The sequence below is a fragment of the Notamacropus eugenii genome, chromosome 6, assembly GCF_028372415.1.
Source record: "Notamacropus eugenii isolate mMacEug1 chromosome 6, mMacEug1.pri_v2, whole genome shotgun sequence".
Classification (NCBI taxonomy): Eukaryota; Metazoa; Chordata; class Mammalia; order Diprotodontia; family Macropodidae; genus Notamacropus; species Notamacropus eugenii.
The window spans coordinates 1666576-1685284 of record NC_092877.1 but is presented as its reverse complement, the minus strand read 5'-3'; the positions used below and the strand labels follow the sequence as shown (position 1 = coordinate 1685284).

Here is an 18709-nt window from a genome sequence, read left to right as displayed (position 1 = left end):
CCCTCGGGAGGCAGCAGTGGGGGCGGCAGTGGACAGGGGCTCCCCAAGCAGGCAGGAGCCTGGATCCATTGTTGAAGGTCTCTACATAAACCCCCTGAGGGAACTGAGTCTGTGAGGCGGCCCTGCCCACACCTGAGCACCTGAACTTAATTTCACACTGAATAGCAGACCTGCCCCCGCCCAAAGCCCTGAGGCTGGGAAGCAGTATCTGAATCTCAGATTCCAAGCGCTGTCTGGGCAGACCTGGAGGCGAAGTGTGTGTGAAGAGAATACTCAGAAGTCAAGTCACTGGCTGGGAAAATGCCCAGAAAAGGAAAAAAAAAAAATAAGATTATAGAAGGTTACTTTCTTGGTGAACAGGTATTTCCTCCCTTCCTTTCTGATGAGGAAGAACAATGCTTACCATCAGGGAAAGGCACAGAAATCAAGGCTTCTGTATCCCAGCCCACTCAATGGGCTCAGGCCATGGAAGAGCTCAAAAAGGATTTTGAAAATCAAGTTAGAGAGGTGGAGGAAAAATTGGGAAGAGCAATGAGAGACATGCAAGCAAAGCATGAAAAACAAGAAAACACCCTGTTAAAGGAGACCCAAAAAACACCCTGAAAAATAGGCTAACTCAATTGGCAAAAGAGGTTCAACAAGCCAATGAGGAGAAGAATGCTTTCAAAAGCAGAATTAGCCAAATGGAAAAGGAGATTCAAAAGCTCACTGAAGAAAATAGTTCTTTCAAAATTAGAATGGCACAGATGGAGGCTAAGGACTTTATGAGAAAGCAAGAAATCACAGAACAAAGCCAGAGGAATGGAAAAATGGAAGATAATGTGAAATATCTCATTGGAAAAACAACTGACCTTGAAAATAGATCCAGGAGAGACAATTTAAAAATTATGGGACTACCTGAAAGCCATGATCAAAAGAAGAGCCTAGACATCATCTTTCATGAAATTATCAAGGAAAACTGCCCTGAGATTCTAGAACCAGAGGGCAAAATAAGTATTCAAGGAATCCACAGAACACCGCCTGAAAGAGATCCAAAAAGAGAAACTCCTAGGAACATTGTGGCCAAATTCCAGATTTCCCAGGTCAAGGAGAAAATACTGCGAACAGCTAGAAAGAAACAATTCAAGTATTGTGGAAATACAATCAGGATAACACAAGACCTAGCAGCTTCTACATTAAGGGATCGAAGGGCATGAAATAGGATATTCCAGAAGTCAAAGGAACTAGGACTAAAACCAAGAATCACTTACCCAGAAAAACTGAGTATAATACTTCAGGGGAAAAACTGGTCTTTCAATGAAATAGAGGACTTTCAAGCATTCTTGATGAAAAGACCAGAGCTGAAAAGAAAATTTTCCTTTCAAACACAAGAATGAAGAGAAGCATGAAAAGGTAAACAGCAAAGAGAAGTCATAAGGGACTTAAAAAAGTTGAACTGTTTACATTCCTACATGGAAAGACAATGTTTGTAACTCTTGAAACTAGTCAGTATCTGGGTACTGGGTGGGATTACACACACACGCATAGAGACAGAGTGCACAGAGTGAATTGAAGAGGATGGGATCATATCTTTAAAAAATGAAATCAAGCAGTGAGAGAGAAACATATTGGGAGGAGAAAGGGAGAAATGGAATGGAGCAAATTATATCTCATAAAAGAGACAAGCAAAAGACTTATTAGTGGAGGGATAAAGAGGGGAGGTGAGAGAAAAACATGAAGTTTACTCTCATCACATTCCACTAAAGGAAGGAATAAAATGCACACTCATTTTGGTATGAAAACCTATCTTACAATACAGGAAAGTGGGGGATAAGGGGATAAGCAGGGTGGGGGAGATGATGGAAGGGAGGGCATGGGGAGGAGGGAGCAATATGAGGTCAACACTCATGGGGAGGGACAGGATCAAAAGAGAGAATAAAAGTAATGGGGGGCAGGATAGGATGGAGGGAAATATAGTTAGTCTTATGCAACACGACCATTATGGAAGTCATTTGCAAAACTACACAGATTTGGCCTATATTGAATTGCTTGCCTTCCAAAGGGAAGGGGTGCGGAGGGAGGGATGAAAAGAAGTTGGAACTCAAAGTTTTAGGAACAACTGTCGAGTATTGTTCTTGCCACTAGGAAATAAGAAGTACAGGTAAAGGGGTATAGAAAGTTATTTGGCCGTATAAGACAAAAGAGAAGATGGAGACAAAGGCAGAGAGGGATTGCAGAAGAGAGGGCAGATTGTTGATAGGAGCAATTAGAATGCTCGGTGTTTTGGGGTGGGGGGAGGGGACAAAAGGGGAGAAAATTTGGAACCCAAAATTTTGTTAAAATGAATGTTAAAAGTTAAAGAAAGAAAGAAAGACAGAAAGAAAGAAAGAAAGAAAGAAAGAAAGAAAGAAAGAAAGAAAGACAGACAGACAGACAGAAAGAAAGAAAGAAAGAAAGAAAGAAAGAAAGAAAGAAAGAAAGAAAGAAAGAAAGAAAGAAAGAACATTGAGGATTAAAAAAAAAAAAAAACAAAAGTAAAATCAAGTGTCTAGACTGTTTGGGGATTCCCCATTCCAGAGGTCTTTATTTAGGAGCTCCACCATCATTTGTCAAGTACGTCATTGGGAAGAATCTTTAAGGGACGATTTTGACTAGCAGGATGCTTAGGTCCCTTTATACCCTCAAATCCTGGGATTTTGAAAACTATGAGTTCTTTCCCTCTTAGAATTTCTAACTTTGTTCAAAGCACAAATCAAATGGCATCTCCTACATAAGGCAATTTCTAATTTACCCAGTTGTTACTGTTCAATCCTTTTTAATATTACTTGGCATAATCTCCATCTATTTTATATTTGCTTGCATATGGAAGGTTTTTTTTTTTTTTTTAACGAGAAGTCAAGTGACTTGCCCAAGGTAATACAGCAAGTAGCTTTCACAACTAATAGTACAACTGTTGATTATTTAGTGTGATAAATATGCATTTTCAACATTGAGCAGTAGTTTCATCAAGACAGCAGCTTTTGGTTATGCCCTTTGCGTTTGGTAGCCAGAGATCATACTATATCTATAATTTCATAGAAAAATCCTAGAAAGTTTCTTGAAAAACATAGAAGTCAAGACATTCGTTCAAGGTCACAGAGTTACTAAGCATTAGAGCTGAGATGATAATTTGGGAATTCCTAAATGTCCAACAATCCATCCTCTATAATAATCTGCTAAGAAAGATTCATTCATTAATTTATCCTTCAATAATTTATTGAATTTTTAAATGAGAGGCACTATACCAGACAACGGCTCTACAAAGGCATTTATATAATGGGTTTCAGCCTTAAAGAATTTCATAATATAATGTGCAGTGGGGGGGGTCAGGGTGAAAATGTGGTCAGTAAATGCATTATTTATTTATTTATTCATTTATCTATCCAGGAATTCATTTATCTGTTTGTGCTTACAACAGATAGTAATTGAAAGAGATAAGTAAGAAAGTCAAGGATATGAGAATACATCCATAAATTAAAGTATATATCAAGTGATTCCCAGGGAACTGGAAAAATAACAACTATGCGAATTAGGATAGGTTTCTCACTTAGAGGAAATTAAAGTTTGTAAGAGAGGAAATTAAGAAGGAATTCATTTTAAGCATGAAGATCATCCGATGCAAATGCACAGCAGTTAGAAATGGAGTATCTTGAATGCGGAAGAGTAAACTGTCCAGTCTGTATGTATTATAGAGTCTATGATAGGAAGTAATATCTAATCATCCTGGAAAGTCAGATTGGAGACAGATTTTTAAAGACTTTAAGAGCCAAAGACATGACTTTGAATTATGAGTGTGTATCAACATGAAGAGGAAACTATTAGGTCTTTTAGTTTGGGAACGATGTGGAATGACACTAGGAATTGTGTTTTGGGAATGTCAATTAGATAATTTTATGAAGGAGGATAGCTTGTAGAAAGGAGAAAACAGAGATGGGGGATCCATTAGGAATCCATGTCAATACTAAAAATCAAGAGATTCTAAAAGCTGAAAGGTATATTAGGATGGCAGCAATTAAATGGTGACAAAAAGATAGATTTAAAATATGACATGGAGATATAACTAATAAGATATTACAACTGATCAGATGGGAAAATGAAAATGGGTTATTATTGAAGAATTACTCTGAGACTGAGAAACTGGGGGACTAGAGGGATATCGATATTCCCAAAAGATAGTCTAGAAAGCTAAGAAAAACTACATGGGTTGAGAAGATTAAAACTGATCCTGTAGCATTTATTTATTGATCCTATTTATGGTTAACTGATTTTGTCCTATAGCTACTTTTGTCCTGTAATCACTTAAGTCATAGTTCTTTGTATCTGAACTTAGTTCAGAATTCAACTGACCTGAAAGGGGTTTGTTGTAGAAATTCAACTTTCCTCCTAATCATTGATCTGTTCTTGCCTCAAGTGATCTTGTTAATCTTAGGGAATATTTGCCAACATTTCAGGAGTCAGCTCTGATATCTTTACTCCACCAAGTTATACTTCAATGATACCTGGCTTGCTCTCCAAAAGTCTGGGCCACCATTTTAAACAGGGACTCAAACAAAGAACCTTTTGAGTCTCATGAGAGAAGAAAGAGGATCATTGCTAGACTCCATTACCAAATTTCAAATCAGTCATATTGTACCTTGTGCCCTCGCTCTGTAACCAATCACGTTTCTCTCAATCCCATAACAATTCCCTGCCCTTTTATGTATTCTGTATTACCCAAAATGTATCAAAGGAAGTTTTTGCTTAGGGTGTTTGGCATAAATGGAGATAAGGCATTGAACCACTTATTGACAGGAAGCATGCCCCTGCTAATAAATGTTATCTTGCTTGAAGATTTGCCTCACCGTCTTTCTATCAAACTTTATTCAAGGAAGTCTGTAAAGGAAAGATTATGTGTTAGTATAATCTGTTTTGGACATGCTAATTTTGCAAGGAATTGCCTATTTTAAAAATTATTCTTAGAAATAGGAGATAATTTAAGGAAATAGCAGTAAATACAAGAATACAAAACTGCATTTTACACTATCTGTGTCTCTCTGTCTCTCATGCTGACTCTCCCTTTATCTGTCTCTCTCCCTTTCTCTCTCACACATATGAACACACACATGTATATTGAAGAGTGGTCAACATATTACAGGTTGATATATTTATTATGATCCTGCAAAGGAAATTGGTTAGTCCTTGGAGTATCATCAAGAAAGCCAAATCATCAAAATTAAAGTGGAAAAGTATAAGCTATTCTGGAGGTGATATACGTCAACAGTAACAAGTGCAATAGAATTGATGGCCATGGATAGAGAAAAACACTGTAAGTAAAATTATAATTAAAATATTTTGTAACTTTGGAAGGAAAGATTCAACTGAGTGAGAAAGTCAGAATACAGATTGCAAAGGATTTTGAAGTGAGTGAGAGGAGAGGAAGTGAAGCAAAAAATACAGATGAATTTTAGTAGCAGTTTGGCTGATAAAGGGAGAAAACACAATAGGGTCACAAATTGAGAGAATGGCGTCAGATGAATTTTTTTTTCTTCAAATATAAGATATATTTGGATGTCACTAGAGGAAACAAGGAAGGAACCGGTATGAAGAGTTTGAAAACTGTAGGAAAACATGTTGACTTTAAGATCAAAATCTGAACAAGATAGGAGGGCTTAAAATTAAGAAAACAAGTAAAGATTTTGGCCTTATTGACCATATGATTCTCCTATTCTTGAGTAACTGAAATAAAGGAGAAAATAATGGAAAATAATATTTGGAAGATTAGAGATTTAGAGTAGAGGAGATGGAAAGGTGAAAATAGATTCCTTTTGTTAAGTATGAAAGGTTAGCATTGAAGAGAGAGAGAGAGAGAGAGAGAGAGAGAGAGAGAGAGAGAGAGAGAGAGAGAGAGAGAGAGAGAGAGAGAGAGAGAAATAATGATGGCAAGTAGTTTGAGGTACCTAGGTGGTATAGCTTATAGAGAATTGGACCTGGACTTAGGAAGATTTGAGTTTAAATCTGACTTAGCCACTCACCATCTATGTGAACCTAATCATTCTTTTTAGATGCTTGCATCCTCAGTTTCTTCATCTAGAAATAATGGGGATATTAATAACAAGTATTTATCAGAGTTATCATACAGATCAAATTAGAAAACATGGGTATAATATTTTGCAAATATTAGCATTCTTTAGGAACATTACTAGAAATTATTTTCATCAAATAGAGGAAATTATTTCCTGTAAGCTCCATAGTGAATTAACTAAATTCAATTCTAGAAGAATAAAATTATTGTCTTTCAACAGCTAGAAACCTGATGCAATCTGAGGAAAAATCTATTAAGGTTGCAATAACTCCCTTCACTGTTTTAAAATAATGTTAATTAAAATTATTTTAAGAAGCTGAGAAGGAAGATGGATGAAATAATTAGAGCAGCAGTTTATCAAAGTCTGAGAGGAAACAGGAGAAGAGGATAAGTAATTCCAGCATTAAGGGTAGATAAACCAGATTACTACAGAGGGAAAATTGAGAAGAGATGATAGTGAAATTCAAATACAGTGAGGTAAATAAAGAAGAAAAAGAAGAAGAAGAAGAAAAGTGAGGGAGAAAGGGTGGAAAGAAAGAACAAAGTAAGAAAGGAGGGAAGGAAGAAGGAAAATCAGGAAGGAAAGAGAAATAGAAAAAGGAGGCAGAGGAGGAAGAAGGAAAAAAAGTTTGAAGAAAGAAGACAGCAATAAATGCCTGCATGTGCTGGACACAATTTGGGGAAGTAGCATTGCCATTGCATATCAATCAACAACCAATTAGTATTTATTAAGCTCTTATTATGTGTCAGACACTGTGCCAAGACTAGAGATACAAAGAAAGATTTAGACTGAAAATCAATTGCTATTGTACACTCTATTTCAATGAGGAGGTTTTTTTTTTTATCGCCTTGAGGTTTTGTTTTGTTTTTTTGTTCGTTTGTTTGCTGTTTTCCCCCCATTCACTGTTCCTTGACTACTTTCCTCATTCATACCTATTATGGTGACAAAGGATTGGCAAACATCAGGGATGAGTAGTATAGGTTTGGGGAAAAAAAACTGTTTGGGGCAGAGCCAAGATGGCAGAGTGGGAGGGACCTGCTCTAGCTCTACTCCCATATCCCATAAAATAACTGTAAAAAATGACTCTAAACAAATTCTAAAGAAGCAGAAGCCACAAAAAGACAGAATGAAAAATAGTTTCAGTCCAATACAGCCCGGAAGGCCAGCAGGAAATGTCTATCACACTGGGCTCAGAACAGAGCGCAATCCATGGAGCACAGCACAGCCCTGTTCCTGCAGAGTGGCAGCGACAGGACTGGAGCAGGCTTTAGGGCATGGATCATGGGAAGCAGCTGTGTTTTCCAGATTTCTTAACCCACAAGCGCCAAGACAGCTTTCAAAGTTAATGCAAAAGCCCTTTCACCTGAGTGAGAAGAGAGTAGGGTCCGTTCTCATCCTCGATCCCAGGGAGACAGCAGCCACTGCCACAGCAGCTTCCATTTTTGGAGCCCTCGGTCCAAAGACCATGGGGGAATCATGGAGCTGATCTGGATCTCTGCCCTGAAAGGCAGCCCTGGGTTGAGGTATAGTGCTGGTGTGGTGGAGCTGGTGAAGACTCTGTAGAGGGAATTGTACTCACAGATCCTGGGCAGAAAAGCTTGTGGTTGTTTTCAGACAAGAGCACAGGCCAGTAGAGGAGTAAATTCCTCTGCCTTCATTGTGCCACCTAGGAGGAACTGATAATTTACATGTCCCTAGAGTATACCCTCCACTTGTCAAAGAACTCAAAAGTCAAGTAACAGGCTGGGAAAGTGTCCAAAAAAGGAGAAAATATAAGACTATAGAAAGTTACTTTCTTGATGAACAGGTATTTTCTTCATCTAATCGGTTGAGGAAGAACAATGTATACCATCAATGGAAGACATGAAAGTCAAGTCTTCTGCATCCAAAACCTCCAAAAAATGCAATGACCTCAGGCCATGGAAGACCCCAAAAAGAATTTTGAAAATCAAGTAAGAGAAGTGGAGAAAAATTGGGAAGAAAAACAATAGCCATGCAAGAAAATCATGACAAGCATGTCAACAGTTTGCTAAAGGAGACCCCCCAAAAATGCTGAAGAAAATAACACCTTTAAAAATAGACTAAGTCAAATGGCAAAAGAGGTCCAAAAGGCCAATGAGGATAAAAATGTTTTACAAAGCAGAACTAGCCAAATGGAAAAGGAGGTTCGAATGCCCACTGAAGAAAATAGTTCTTTAAAAATTAGAATGGAGCAGATGCAAGCTAATGACTTTTTGAGAAACCAAGAAATTATACAACGAAACCAAAAGAATTAAAAAATCAGACAATGTGAAATATCTCATTGGAAAAACAACTGACCTGTAAAATAGATCCAGGACAGACAATTTAAAAATTTTGGGGGGGGGCGGAGCCAAGATGGCGGAGTGAAAGCAACAACTCACCTAAGCTCCTGGACAAACTCCTCTGGATATCTCTGAAAGGAAAATCTGACCAGACTTTGGAGGTGTAGAATCCAGTGGGTGACAGACTTTGACAGATTTGGAGCCCAGGTTGGACTGGAAGGTCCACGGGAAGGATCTGTTCTGCGGGGGTAAGCCCCCAGCGCACAGCACAGCGTGGTCAGTGCAGCAGGGCAGAAGGGACCTGAGAAGCCCGAGAGTGGTGGGCGAAACCAGCGGAGCAGGAGAAAAGCCAAACCGAGCTGGTGAGAGCCGCTGAGCACCACATATCAGCGCAGCAGCCCTTGAAACCTTCAGCCTGAAGACTAAACTTCAGTAAGTCACCTACTTGAACTTCCGGGAGCTAGGATGGCAGAGTGATCAGTAAATGCTCTCTCCTCCCCCCTGATGACCGTGAAAGAACCATAAAATTCTTACCCAGATAAATCCTGGATCAGAGGGAACAGCAGAAGGGGGCAAATAGTCTCATAACACCAGAGGCTAGAAAAATAGCAAAGGGGGATTCTTCCTACTGTGGCGGAGGCCATCTGGAAGGACAGATGACCCAGGTCAGAGAAAATTCGGACTGAGACCCAGGCAAGCCTCAGAGCCAGGAGACAAGCCCCAGAAGGGGCGGGAACACGCATTAGCTTCTAGGCGTGCCCCAGCCCTCCAGGGGAAAAGGGAAGACAATAAGGAAGCTGGGATCACCATCCCCTGACCTTGCCTTTGCCTCAGGTCAGCTGAGAAGATCTCCTGAGACCAGACCATCCCTCCCACACACCTAACAAGCTAACTCCAGGGTTGATCTGGGAAACAACAACAACAAAAAAAAGCCTGCTTTTAGCCTAGACACACATCAGCTCAACACAAAGTTCTGTACCTTCTGACTGAAAGAACCAGAAGCTACAACACTCAGCCAACATCATGAATTGGAAAAAACAGACGAAAAGTGAAAAAAACCATAGAATCTTTCTATGGGGATAAGGACCAAAACACAAACACCAAAGAGGTCAGAGCTGAGACTGTACTTCCATCTGAAACCTCAGATGGGATTTTGAATTTCTCGCAAGCACAACTAGATTACCTGGAACATCTGAAGAAGGATATAAAAGAAAAACTGGCCAATGATTTTATAATTATAAAAAAAGAATTCACTGATGAGAACATCACTCTGAAAAGGAAAATTGAACAAATGGAAAGGGAAGTTCAAAAATTAACTGGAGAGAATAATTCCCTAAAAGGAAGAGTTAATCAAACGGAAAAGGAAACCCAAAGCCTAATTGGGAAAATTGATCAGATGGAAAAGGAAACCCAAAACCTAACTGGGAAAATTGGTCGAATGGAAAAAGAAGTACAAAAATTAAATGGAGAAAATAGCTCCTTAAAGGGAAAAATTGGTCAGATGGAAAAGGAGATGCAAAAGCTAACTGAAGAAAACAATATGATGAAGATTAGAATTGGGCAAGTAGAAACTAATGACTCAATGAGGCAACAAGAATCAGTCAAACAAAATCTAAAGAATGAAAAGATAGAAGAAAATGTAAAATATTTAATTGGAAAAACAACTGACCTGGAAAATAGATCCAGGAGAGAAAATTTAAGAATCATTGGCCTGCCAGAAACCCATGATGAAGAAAAGAGTCTGGACAATATCTTCCAGGAAATCATCAAGGAAAACTTCCCAGAAGTACTACTCAGAGGGCAAAATAGTCATCGAAAGAATCCACCGTTCCCCTCCCTAAAGGGATCCTAAAAATTTTGGGACTACCTGAAAGTCATGATCAAAAGAAGAACCTAGACATAATCTTTCATGAAGTTATCAAGAAAAGATGCCCTGATATTCTACAACTAGAGGGTAAAATAAATATTGAAAGAATCCTCTAATCACCTCTTGAAAGAGATCTGAAAAGAAAATCTCCTAGGAATATTGTAGCCAAATTTCAGAGTTCCTGAGATCAAAGAGAAAATATTGCAAGCAACCAGAAAGAAACAATTTGAGTATTGTGGAAATACACACAGAATAACACAAGACCTAGCAGCTTCTACATTAAGGGACTGAAAGGTTTGGAATATGATATTCCAGCAGTTGAAGGAACTAGGATTAAAGCCAAGTATCCCCTACCCAGAAAAAGTGAGTATAATATTTCAGGGGAAAAAATGTTCAAGCATTCTAGATGAAAAGATCAGAGCTGAATTGAAAATTTGCCTTTCAAACACAAAAATCAAGAGAAGCATGAAAAGGTAAATAGGAAAGAGAAATCATAGGGGGCTTACCAAGTTGAACTCTTTACATCCCTACATGGAAAGACCGTATTTGTAACTCTTGAAACTATTCTCAATATTTCGGTAGTTTCAGGGATTATATACACACATACATACATATTATATATACATATATACATACATACATACATATGTGTATGTATGTATGTATGTGTATATATATGTGTGTGTATGTGAGTATATATATGTATAGACAGAGGGAACAAGGTGAGTTGGATAAGAAGGGATGATATCTTAAAAATAAAATTAAGAGGTGAGAGATAGGAAAATATTTTGAGAAGAAATGGAGAAATGCAATGCGGCAAATTATCTCTCATAAAATAGGTAAGAAATAGCTTTTTCAATGGAGGGGAAAAACCGGGAGGTGAGGGGGAATAAGTGAAGGGTACACTCATTACATTTGGATTAAGGAGGAAATAACATTCACACTCAATTTGGTATGAAAATCTATCTTATCCTGCAGGAAAGTAGGGGAGAAGAGGATAAATGGGGAGTAATGATAAAACAGAGGGAAAATGGGAGGAGGGTGTAATTAGAAGTAAACACTTTTGGGAAGGGACAAGGTCAAAACAGAGAACAGAACAAACCAGGAGCAGGATAGGATGGAGGGAAATATAGTAAGTGTATCAAAACGTGACTATAATGGAAGTCTTTTGCATAACTACATAGATAGATAGATAGATAGATAGATAGATAGATAGATAGATAGATAGATAGATAGATAGATATATAGATATAGATATATACATCCTATATTGAATTACTTGTTTTCTCAGTGGGGATGGGTGGGGAGGGAGGAAGGGAGAGAAGTTGAAACTCAAAGTTTTAGGAAGGAATGTTGAGAAATGTTTTTGCATGCAAATGGGAAATAAGAAATACAGGCAATGGGGTATAGAAATTTATCTTGCCCTACAAGAAAAGAGAGAAGATGGAGATAAGGGAAGGGAGGGAGGGGTGTGATAGAAGGGAGAACAGACTGGGGAATGAGGCAATCAGAATTCATGATGAATTGGGGTGCCAGGAGGGGAGAGATGAGGAGAAACTTTGGAACTCCAAATCTTGTGGAAATGAATGTTGAAAAGCATAAAGAAAATGAAAATAAAAAAGAAAATAACTGTTTGTTCTAGTTCATACATTATGAGAAAGAATCAGATAGATTAAATTAAACCCTGAAATCTATTCCTTTCCCCTCTTCCCCGTACCCCATTCATTTCGCAATTCTTTCTTAGTTGTAGTAAGGAAATGTGGCAATTTTCTGAAGAGCAATGATTAATATTCTACACCTGACATTGAATAGAAGAGCAGGGAAGGAGAGTGAGGAAAATGTTACAATGAGGAAAAATTTTAGCTACACCTAATAAATTTCACTACAGTGGAAAGGGATTGACCAAATATATACTATGAAAGTTTTAAATCTCACAATACTAGAAGTTTATAATAGAATACACACATACATACATACATACATACATACATACATACATGCATACATGCATGAATACATATATATGTGTGTGTACTACTTGCTGCTTCTCATTGATTTTGTTTAATCTTGTTACTTTCCCTCCAATACTCCTTTAGGAATAACACTTAATGATATCCACAAGTTCACGAAAATTTAAATTATATGCTTTTAGCATGAAATAATTTAAAATTTTACCTAAATGATATATTTACCTGTTGCATTGTAGTTTTCAACAGAAATGCAGATTACACATATTTCACTCCGTTGGGCTTCCAAATCAGAGGCTTGCTGACGTCAAAGGAAATAAACTCTATTCCTTAACCACGAAGATGTGTGCAGTACAAAATATTTCCCAGAAAAAATTCCAGTCTCATGCAGAGTACTGAACACTGTCTGAAATTTGGATTCAATCAACTAGAGTTTTATTAAGAGTAATAATAATAACTGGCAGATATATTGTACTTTAAAATGTTCAAAAACCACTTCATATGCAATATGTCATTTTTTCCTCACAACTCTGTGAGGAACAGGATTGAACTATCCTCCTTTTACGAATGAGGAAACTGAGGGTGAAAGAAGTTAAATGATTATCCAGGCTGAGAAAACTAAGTGTCTGGAGAAAAATCTGAATTCTGGTAATCCTTACCTCAAACACAGGACTCTAGGAATCGAGACAAAGAAGAAAGAGAAATAAAAGAGAAAACAAAAGCAGATGAGAATAATCCAGAAATTGATAGAAGAATAATCAAATGGAAAATACAAACAATGTAACTGAATTCATTTTGCTAAGCCTTAAACAAAGTTGAGAACTTCGAAAATTTTTTTGTCATTTTTTAAATCAAATATGTTGTCGCTGTCACAGAAAATCTACACATTGTTTTAACCATGACTGTCAGCCATATTTTGAGACCATCTATGTACTTTTTTCTAACCTTCCTATCCATCATGGATGCTACCTACTCTTCCATGATTGCTCCTAAGATGATTGTGGATTTACTGTTTGAAAAGACAACCATCTCCCTGAAATATTGTCTGACCCAGCACTTTGCAGAACACTTGTTGGTGGTGTAGGCATCATCCTCGTTACAGTCATGGCTGATGATCACTTTGTGGCCATCTCTAAACCCTTACACTACATGATAATCATGAATCCTCATGTATGCCACCTGCTGCTGGCTTCAGCCTCTGTGGGAGACTCCATACACGCCATTATACAAATGTTCTTCATGGCCCATGTTCCCTTTTGTGGCCCTAATACTATTGATCACTTCATGGATGATTTGTTCCCATTGCTGAAACTGGCCTGCATGGATACTCAGGTACTTGGCCTTTCAGTCATTGCTAACAGTGGAGTGATGTGCTTGTCAATCTTTCTCATACTAACTGTCTCCTATGTAGTTATCCTCTGTTCCCTGAAGGGTGGTAGCTCAGAAGGAAGGCAGAAGGCTCTTTCCACCTGCAGCTCTCATTTCACAGTGGTAGTTTTGTTTTCTGCTCCCTGTATATTCTTGTATGTGAGGCCAGTAACCATCTTTCCTATAGATAAAGCTGTGGCTGTATGTTTTACTATGATTACTCCTATGTTAAACCTCTGGATCTATATATTTAGGAATACAGAGGTTAAAAATTTCATGAAGAAACTGGTTCATATAAATACCTTTGTTATGGACTGCTAATTGAAAATCATTCAAATGCAGCAGAAGAATATACATGTATTGATAAAATAATACTTTATTTAGTGCACATATTACTTTTACTAACAAAGGTCATAATCCTTTCATAAATTTCCTCTCTGAATTTTCCCATGCCATTTTTTTTTCCTATAAATCTCAGAGAAAGGTTAGAGTTGACATGTTAGGGGCAGATAGTTGGCACTGTGAATAGAGCACCAGCCGTGGAGCCAGGAGGACGTGAGTTCAAATCTGGCCAGAGACACTTGGCACTTACTATCTACGTGACCTTGGGCAAGTCACTTAACCAAAATTGCCTTTACTTCCCCCTCCAAAAAGAGTGATTGAATAACTTAAATGTCAAAGACATAAGAAACCCAAATATGAACTGAACCTGAAGGTATATAGAGTATCTCATACTCATAGTCTTCCATCTATTAACAACAATGATAGTCAATGTTTTCATTTCATAAGGTTTGCAAAATGCTATAGATACAATTTCTCAAAGCACTTTACAAATATTATTTCATTTTGTCCTTAAAACATCCCTCAGAGGTAAGTGTTCTTATCCTCCTTTTAGAAACAAGGGAATTTAGGCAGATATAGTATATAACCTAACAACCCATATGATCCCTCACACAGTCATTGATAAAAGAAAAATCAAACTGATATTTTGATGATGTAAGTGCAGTGTTATTTCTCTTAGTAAAAGCTGTTACAGATTTTTTGATCTGCTTTTCCAAAAGGAAAGGCCACTTTTGAGGGATTAACAATAACTTTAATCAAGCACATATATCATTCACTTAGTTATAGGGAAAAAGTCAGCACCTTGAACTTCACAGAAAATACAGAGAAATAAAGATCTACAGGCTTCCAACTGTCTGACCATAAGGAAGACATAGATCACAGACCAACACGTAGATGCAACTGTTTGTTCATACAGAGACAGTTACCAGAGAGAGAAGCACCAAAATCAGGGTTTTCAAAACCAGAGGGCTGCTTAGTGGCTTCCCAGAGTCTCATCTGGCACACAAACCTTCTTCCAAAAACTAAACCCCAAAATAAAACCTCATCTCAGAGTATTTATACATTTTTCAGAGCCACAGAGCATCACAACCTTTGAAAACCAATGCCTTAGTAAAAAAAAAAAAATGTCGGCCTTCCTACAGATCTTCCCAGACCCATTAATGAGTAGGGACAATCTTCCCATTAAGAAGCAAAATTATATTAACAATAAACAAAAATGCATTATCAATATACTCTTCTACCCCGACCTTTCTCCAGTTAGGTCTCAGCAGAAAAGGGAGAGAAGTACATTTCCTCAAATTCTCTCTGGGAGTGCAATGATATATTTTTCACGTTTTTCATTTTGTTTTTCATATTAGATTTCTGTTTCAAAGTGACAGTAAATACTGTTTTTCTCATTAACTGTGCTTCATCCATAAATATTCCCATGATTTTCTGATGATTTCACATTTCTAATGTTTAGAGCATAGTACTAACCTTTTGCATATTCTATTCTTACATCATAATTTCTCTAGCCATTTTTTCAATCAATATGATGTACTTTATTTCTTATTATTTGCCCCTGTGAAAATGCATTATGCCCAGGTAACTCCCCTCCACTTTTATCTCCCTTTTTACGTGTTAGCGTATCTCAATAATACATAAGGCCCTCAAAGATAAGAACTGTCTTTTTTTTTCTCCTTCTAGCTGTACTTAGAGAAGACTCCCTGGAATAAATGAAGTGCTTAATACATTCTTAAAAACTAAAAGGCTGATTGCTGTACTGGGATTTCAAGATCATTCTCACTGACAGTCTAAGTTTAACCTTCCATCCCTAGACAAAAGTGTGGTCCCTGAAATGTAGTTGATACCTAATAAATGGTTGCTAAGTTATGGTTTAATTTGTCTCCCTACCTTAGCATGGTGATGAGAATGATGGGAAAGCTTCTACTTCAAAGACTAAGGGAATATAAAAGCACTCACCCTTGAATCATTCCATTTCTTTATTAGAAAACTGTGATGACGAGAAATTGTTGCTGCTATTTTTCCCTGTCATAAAACCTGCATTGTCTAATTATGATTTCCACCTATCACTCCCAGAGCAGTCTCCTGGAGAAATAAATGGAAGAGATTTAGTTCATATTATTTCTCTTCCACTTGACATCCCTTCTAAAACTGAAAAAAAAAATAATTGTTTCTATTCCACCTCGCCCCACAGCATACAGCATCATCCCTTTAGTCTCACCTTAGAGGTTGCGTGATGTTGTGATAGGGAAATGGAAACTGAGTCAGTAGGATTTGGATTCAAAGCCTGACTCTGTCCAATTTTCCTCCATCTGTGAGTCTTATTTTTGGATCTGTCTTATGCGGATAAAATTATTTAACAAGCACAGATTCTGTCACAGTCAATAAGTAATTATTAAGGACTTATGTTCCAGGAGTCTTTTTTTTTTCAATTTATGCTAGTGTATCATTGACTATCACCAACTGCTACAAAGGAAAACTTTATTCGGAATGCATAATTTTGAGTGGAAAAAATTGTATTACCTCAGGACTTGTGTTTCGTTGGATTTAGTGCATTGATATAGCTAGAGACTGTAGAGGTTCTTGAATTTGGAGATCTAGTGAAGACAGCTTTTTCCTTCATTGGCAGATAGGATTTACTTTGTTAAAATCTTTACTGAAAGAGAAACCCCACTTGGAATGAAGAAAAAGGACCACTGGAACGTTACTAAGCTTGAAACAATGAAAAAGAATTACCAGTATTCAGGAAGTCAAAGAAAATCGGAAAACTACAAGAGGGTGTAGATTTCCGTGAAGCTGGTTCCATTTACGAGGAAGCCTTCTCTGCCTGAACATGTTTTACATTAAAGGAAAGAAAGCTACAGAGCTGTGCTGATTTTCATTGAGACTAAGGAAAATTTGGGCCCTCTGCGTCTTACACTGGATGCCAATAGGCTGCCCTTCTAAACAGTGTTAGAAAACTTCCAAGAAGAATCTTAGATAATCTACCGAGTTAAAGCTGAAAAAAAAAAAAAAAAAAGCAAGTAAAAAGACAATTTTTAAACTCAAGGTACCCATGTTCTCATGGGTGAGATAATATGTAAATATTTTGCTATTTAGAAGAAGTAGAAAGGAATTGGAAGGAAATCTCAAATGAGAAGGGAAGATAAGGAAGGACTAGGAAAGGAGTGATGAGGATGGTAATGATGATGATTCTGATGATTGGCTTGGCATCATGGGTCTCCAGTCTGGAAAAAGACATCAGTCCCTAAGTCTTCTATGACATTCCTCCAGAGCTCGGCCAAAGTTATAAAGCACCACAGTGGTATGATGGCATATTTGGAACTGAGCTACGGGAAGAAAAAAAAAGAATGCATACACTTTTAAATTTAATCTTCATTATTAACACTTTCTTAAGTCTAAACAAGGAACAAAACCGCAGATCAAACCATTCCTGAAGAGCCATTTTCTCATTGAAAACTTAACAACCCTCTTTCCACAAGACTGTTAGAGCTGGCCTCAAATGTAGCCCTTGTACCTGCACCATCTCTTATTTCCACTGCAGTAAATTTGATGAATGCATTTCCTTTCAACTAGCTCCACTCTACTGTATCTCCCCATTAGATATCAAGCTACCAGAAATTTCTTGCATATTTACATTGATGAGTGGATTTTAAGAAATTTGTAAGAGTCTTCTGTCTACATAAATGCCTAACACACAATATCATCTATACAGAGGCATAAAATTGCTGCACAAAGCCTGAACTAGGAGTTGTCTTATAAAAGCAAATTCAAATGCAATAAAACATTTTAAAGACCAAGATGCAATATATTTGTTCCACAAGAAATAAAAATGTTGCTCTCCCCTGAAAAGGTAACAGAATAGAAGGCAAAGAAATTTTTGTTTCTATTCAGATAATGTGTACTTGAACCCTTTCTCTCTATATTTACTGCCTAACATTTCTGGAGCAATTTACTTAACTCTTGTGAATTGTTACTCATATACTTCCCCTACACATCTTCTGGGTAGGATTGGTATACATAAATGATGATTTTATCCGATTAATTTATATCTCCATATATATCTCAATATACATGTACATCTATGGATGCATCTTTATCTATCCCTTTATTTTTCCATGGTTTTTGCTTTTTATTGCTTTTTCACATGTCCAAAATGGAAATATATTTTAGATTTCTTCATATCAATAATTGATGTATTGTTTGCCTTTAAAATGGATGGGTGGATGATGGCGGAAAGAGAAAATGGAGCTCAATTTTATTTTGAAACATTTATTACATCTCTTCATTTTTCTATGAACATTTTACTGTTTCATTTTTTGTTAATTTATTTCTTTTTAGTTTTCAACATTCATTTCCACAACATTTTTAGTTCCACATTTTCTATCCATAGGTCCCCTCCACCCCACCCTAAAAAGCCATGTATTCTGATTACCCCTTCCCCCAATCTGCCCTCCCTTCTACTACCACCCCCTCTTACCTCTTTACCTCTTACTTTCTTGTAAGGCAATACAGATTTCTATACCCAATTGTCTGTATATCTTATCTCCAAGTTGCAAGTAAATACAAATTTTAAGATTTGTTTTTAAAACTTTTAGTTCCAAATCTCTTTCTTCTTCCCTTCCCACCCACCCTAACTGAGAAGGCAAGTAATTCAACATGTGATATACATGTGTAGTTATGAAAAATACTTCAATAATAGTCATATTATGAAAGACTAGCTGTATTTTCTCCATTCTATCCTGCTCATTCTCTTATTGCATTTTCTCCTCTGACTCT

The 18709-nt window shown here is 37.2% G+C and overlaps 1 pseudogene; it reads left to right on the top strand.

Moving 5' to 3' along the window:
- Positions 1-12979: 12979 nt before the first annotated feature.
- LOC140510992 (olfactory receptor 4C6-like) lies at positions 12980-13906 on the top strand (annotated as a pseudogene).
- Positions 13907-18709: the final 4803 nt, after the last annotated feature.